Source organism: Montipora capricornis, chromosome 10 (assembly GCF_036669925.1).
Source record: "Montipora capricornis isolate CH-2021 chromosome 10, ASM3666992v2, whole genome shotgun sequence".
NCBI lineage: Eukaryota > Metazoa > Cnidaria > Anthozoa > Scleractinia > Acroporidae > Montipora > Montipora capricornis.
Genome location: NC_090892.1, coordinates 30,076,004 through 30,082,526, shown reverse-complemented (window position 1 = coordinate 30,082,526; position 6,523 = coordinate 30,076,004).

The window sequence follows — 6,523 nt, the reverse complement described above, 5'->3', positions numbered from 1 at the left end:
CGCGACGATCTTCTCTATTACTTCCGTATTGCCAAAGAAGCGATAGCGGAATGGAAGGCCCACCAATTGCGCTCATTCCAACAAGACCAGGCCCGTAGTGACGTACTTGACAGCCTTGACGAGTCCTCTGTACTAATCACCCAAGACTGGGCCATGAAGTGGCTGCCGCAGAGGTACAGAGAAACCCAAGCTGACTGGTTTGGGAAACGTGGCATATCGTGGCATATCAGCGTTGTCATGTGGAGGGTGGATGGCGATCTTCAACAGCAGACGTTTGTCCACATTGTAGAAGACTGCAATCTGGACGTGGGCAATGTAGTGCAGCTGCAGCGGCAAACGTTGAAGGCCTTAAAGAAAAAGCACCCTGAGATCAAGACCGCTTCCCTTCGGCAGGACAACGCTGGGTGCTACCATAGCGCCTACATGTTACCCTCTTGTCGACTGATGGGCGACGATACTGGCATTAAAGTAAACCGCGTCGACTTCAGCGATCCACAAGGGGGTAAAGGCGCATGCGATCAAAAGGCAGCGGCGATCAAGGCTCACGTACGTCAATACCTAAATGAGGGGCATAATGTGGCAACAGCAAGGGATTTCGAACAGTCCATGCTGTCCTACGGTGGCACCTCTGGGGTAAGGGTTGCCCTAGTCAGTGCTCAAGGCAGCGACAAACCGTCTCAAGAAAGTGCTACACGCTGGGAAGCCATTAATTCGTTGAACAACTTTGTCAACAGCGACAACAGTGAAGTGACCGTCTATCAGGCGTACAACACAGGAGATGGGCTACTGACACCTTGGTCACAATTACAACGTAAGCCTGATGGTAGCACGCGTAAATAAGGCGAACATATTTATCACTGAATCACATGACACACGACCACAGCAAGTGCGATTTGTGATCGTCGATTGGCAAATTTTTAATACCTTTTGGTCTCCAAAGATCTCCAAATTAAGCGTTTGATGATAGAAATATTGAAATATAAGGATGAATATTCTGACATGGATGAGCCACCAACCAAACACAGAAAGGCTCCCTATATCACCTACCTTTCAGAAATTGTTAGCGCCTGTTCCTGCACCAGCCAGTCCTAATCCAAAACAAGCACTCAACACTTCATATTGAACAAGAAAGACGGACTCATAACTTTGTGTTCTCTCCTGGATAATTGGGAGTAGCAATCATTTTCATTATAAAGATGTATTATTTTTACTGGTAGAATACCAGAGAGCGGGGTCGCTCAAAGTAAAGTGACTGCCAAGCGCCAAAACAGTCACGGCCCTTTAATTATGAAACTGGAATAAATATTATATATGATGTATATATTTTGCTAAGATAGAAAGATGGCTGAGTTAAAATGCAGTCCATTGATTTTGTTAAAGATTTCTATTGTTTCTATTGTTTTTATTGTGCGCAACCTTGAAATGCTTCCACTGCTTACTAGTGTGGGCTTCCTGTGTCCTGATGTCACGTAACGCTCATTCCTTGACATACTGCTTTGCAAAAGATGCCCATATATTGCCATGTTTCCGCCTATGTTCCAAAGGATCTCTGGTACCAAGGGCACCGAGCACGTAGCTAAAGGTACGGACATGAATATTTTGTAGTCTGGTTATAGTTTTTAAACGTTTTTGTAGAAAAATTTGATAGGGGAAATAATTACTCAAGTCAAACTTGACCGTGTCAACACAAACAACATACTACAATCCGAGGTCTGAATCAAGTTTTATACTCTTGCAATTTTTTATTTTAATTAAGAAACCAGCAAAGGATACTCTTAATTGTATTTCAATCTGGTTGTTAGCCATAGAAATGGTAAAATAAACTATATTTGTATTGAATCTTTGTTCGAGTTATTGCCTGGCAGTCACGTGACCGCATGGTGAAAAGGTCAAATTTCAGTCAAGTGGTACTTGCATTTCGCTTCACTAAAAATCAGAAAGTGGTGTTGTTTTGAAATTAGATTTTAGACCTTCAAAGAATGCTCTTTCACATGATATAAGTTTAATTGCAAAAACTCATGTATTGGATGCGTTTTTTAGCACTTGAATTCGGGCGAAAATTCGCTCCTAAAATGACATCCGAATTTCGAAAATATCGAAAAATCTGCCAAAAATTCACATTAAAATCTTTTGCTCCCAAAACACATCAAAATGTTGCTCAGGATATCCTTAATCAAATGAGCTATTAGTAGTCTGGATTGTATTTAGCGTAGAAACAAAACAAACTCGTTTCTTGAACCCCTTTCAAGCCTGTGAAAAAAGCTCAGGCCGAAGGCATATAGCCGCCCAAACTAAAATGTCGCATAACTTCCAAATATTTATCTGATCGAGCTTAAATTTGTATTTTCATGAATAGGTCATTGAGGACTATCTTGGGAATTTTTTTCGTATTTTTCGATTTTTTCATATTTCCCGGCTCGGTCGACATTTACAGAAATCCACTCTTAAGCAACAGTGATTGGTTTAATTAATGAAAGTTCGCTCCTAATGAAATCTCTTGATCCTAAGTTCATTATCCTCTAGCATTTTGATCACGACTTTATACGACATGGAGCTCGGTGATCTTTTAGTTATACTGGGAAATTTTCAGAATGCTTTTAATTTCTGCGTGAGTCAAACGATTTTAGCGAGCTGTCAGCAGTGTTCCCGATGTGGTTCTAAGATGGGACTTACAGAGACAACACAGGTAAAAGACGGGTACATGTGGCGCTGTACGAATAAGCGATGTCTGTCAAACGTGGCTTTCAATAAGGTTGGGATCCTTCTTCGAGGGATCTAATATCACGTTAAGTTCCTGGCTGCATCTGATGTTCCTCTGGGCTATGCAGATTTCGGGAAGCAAAATCGCTCGACTTACGAGCCTTTCAAAGCCTACTGTGGTCCGTGCACTGAGTGAGCTAAGAACAATCTGTTCCAACAAAGTCCTGAATGCCGGAATTAAGCTTGTGGGCATAGGGAAGACTGTGGAAATAGACGAGTCGAAATTTGGTGCCAACAGAAAGTATAAGAGAGGGAGAGTATTGGAAGGTCTGTGGGTATATCCATGTATCAGTAAATCATTCCAAGAACTTTGTTGACCCCGACAGTGGTGCACACACCAATACCATTTAAGGCGTGTGGGCTTTGGTCAAGAAGAAGTTGAAGTGGATGTGTGGTACCCTGTATGAATACATACCCAGCTACTTGGATGAGTTCACCTGGTTTCGGAAAAGACCAAGCATTTGAGCAGTTGGTGAAAGACATGGCTGAACAGTTTCCACTGCAGTAAAATTGCAATTACAGACGGCTCGTTTAGGAGCCACCACATATTAAAAGTCACTGATCAATAAAGAGTTTAAGCTTCCCAATCCTTTATAATGCACATTAACTCCCCGCTTTGGTAACCGACCCTTGCCAAAACATCGAGCAGACCTGGGTACTAATGTTTCATTTTAAAAATGGCGGCTATTTGCCAATGACGTTTTCGTCGTTCCTTATGAAGTTGTTCTTGCTTCCAACTGAAAGAACTAACGAATTTATAAAGAGTAAGTATTTAGACCAACGTGTCGGTAGTGTGTCGGCCAATGCGTCAGTAGTGTGTCGGCTGACGTGTCGGTGGTGTGTCGACCAACCCGTTGGCCGACGTGTTGGCCGACGCGTTGGTGGGATCGGATTCTTAAATTTTACGTTTAAATGCTTACCAAATTTATCCATCAGCTTTCCTATCATCTGACTTGAGATGCACCACATTGTGACAAAAGTTGCTGTTGACCCTGGTTGTTAAGAGTCTATTTCTCTGTAACCAGACCATAAGGCGAAGCTTGGTCCTCAGATTATCGTTAAAAAGAAGAGGAGCGACTGTTGTCCGAAAAAAGACTGGCATTTTAGGAACGAACCTCTAACTTGCCCACCCGAACAAGGCCGCCTAAACAAAGAAAATATGTTTTATTTACTGTACCGGCACAACCGTACCCTGGGTGCTAGATGCCTTTTATGCACAGTTTCCGGTTTCGGTTGGTCTTTGACCCTCGCAAAAAGCCTCTGGAACAAAGCGCTATTCAACAAAGTGTCAAAGAACTAGGGAAATTGGTTCGCTACAACGAAAACCTAGATATGACCGAGTTTCGGAGTTTTGAGGGTTCGTTCTATGGAAAACCTCTATATAAAGAATTTTTGCTATAGGTATTTCATCTTATTACGTTGCCCTACTCGGCGTTACCCTACCCAGCATTTCTGGAGCGGTAAATAAGATTTGTACTTTAATGTCTGTTCACTACTCTGCGAACCGTATTACCATATTAGGGCATTGGAACGCACAAAATATGCCAAAGTATAACAAGGCAAAAAGGCGGACGGATAGTGGAGGAAAAAAATTGCTGCAATAACCGATCCAAATTGATAGTGGAATAGTGATTAAAGATATGATTCGAGCGGACATTTCGCTCATTGCTTGTACATTGCCTCCCCATACGGGGCTTCGCAAAATATCCGTATGTTGAACCGTCGAGTAAGGTGTATTTGGACGTTGCATAAATCAAGCTTCCTGCACCGATTATAACAAATTCTTGAAGGAAGTGAAAGGATGGTTATTTTTACGACAACAAGAGATGTAAACTATCAGCAGCTAATTCAATGTCTTTTCCCACACGGCGGTTGGTTCAATCAAATAAACCAATTATCTGCAAAAAGACGTGTCTTCGATTTCCTGAATGCACGAGCATGGCGAATTCATCTTTGATGTGGCCTGCAAATGCATGTGAGGCAAAATATACAGTATTCTAATCTGGTGACATGTGAAGTGGTTATCTTATTATAAGAGAAATCACCACAAAATAAATATAAATTTTGTGACAAACATCTGGAGTTGAATGGGGTGTCCTTATCTTGTATATGAAATGGAAAACTTATACACACAAATTATGTTTAAGGTAACTGTGTACGTGCCGCAACGGATTGTCATGTGCTCCGGTCACGGAAAGGGCTCCTGGGGTTTTTGAACTGAGGTTGACCAGACATTGACTATTAGTAGCCTAGACCACAACTGAAGCAGTCAGTAAATAATCTGAGGAAAGATTTAAGACCCAGGTCATAAACAGGGTAGGGAAAATCGCAGATTTTGGTCATAAATAGGGTAAGGGTTCTGGGAAGTGGGCCGCATAACCCTCCACCTCCCGGGAACGTATAATTTTAAAGGTAGTTGTTTCATATTTAAGATAAAAACTAGCGATAAAATTTTTCGACGTTTCGATCTCGCTGAGATCATTTTCAGGTTGGAAAAAAAGTGAATAAAACTTTGCCTATGAGAAGTAAAATCACACGTGAGAATATTAAAAGCGATAAAAATGTGGAAACATGTACTAAGCCTTAAAAAAGGTAAGTGATAAAAACTAAAAAAAAAGGCTAGATAACAATAGGACAAAAGCTTTACAAAAGAATATATGAAATACTCCGAGCTATAAAAATAACTTTGCACAGATGGAGTCAGACTGCGTATTCAAAGTTGGCTTTAGTTCTTTTGTAAAAAGCACCTCATAAATTAAGCAGTCAAATTTGCGCTGGCACTTTCGTAAGATCTTGAAACTACGAGATATGTCCCTTGGGTCCCTCCCATGTTGATCTCTGACATGTTTCCCGATGGCAGATCCCTTATGTTCTTCAATGCATTGATACAGGTGTCGGCATGTGTAGCCGATATAATCCGCATCGCACAGATCACACTTGAAATGGTAAACAACACATTGCTGGTTAACAATAGGGGGTTTGCTTTCTCTTGGCTTGATGTTAGATCCAATCTTTCAGCTTGTGTACACAAAGAATATATGAAATACTCTACACCTCGAAGCAGCCTTGCAAAGGTCCATTTTGAGGGAATCACACACCGCTCTACGTAAGATTACAAATGCGGTATTCCGTTTTCACATATCTTTATTAGTTCCCAATGTATTTAGCGTGAAAAAATAGGGAGACTGATACCTCACCTACGCAACGAAAGTTCTCTCACTTTTTAAAAGAAACAAATTGTTGTGTTAGTGTGAACTTTGGACTGTGTAGGCCGTGCGCAATAGGGACTGGGGAGAGAAGGAATAAAACATGTCAGTCTTTGATTAACTTAGTTCCGTCCTGTGTCTTAAAGTTGGATAACGCTTCACAAATAAAACTTGGTGCACTGATCAGATGTATTACAGACTACACACCTACAGACATATTTAAATTCTGTTTCCATGGCCACACATCAAACCAGCCAAGAACCCAACCTTGTCTTTATTACACCACAAGGTATACGTTTTAAGAGTCGATTAAAAAAACAGATTTAATTAAGAAAAAAATCACATAACAAATTGTTCTCCATTTTCACCTTTTGTTTCTAGTTTCGCAGAGAAACTTTCCGATCAACAGACCAAAAGTTGTAAAGACACTAACTAGTATTCCACATGACATAGACGACACGAGTGATGAAGAGGATGAAAGAGGAAACCGAAAGACCAAAGCCAAAAAAGGCTAGGGGTAAGTCGACATAAAAGTAGAGTTCTTTAGAATTCGGTGG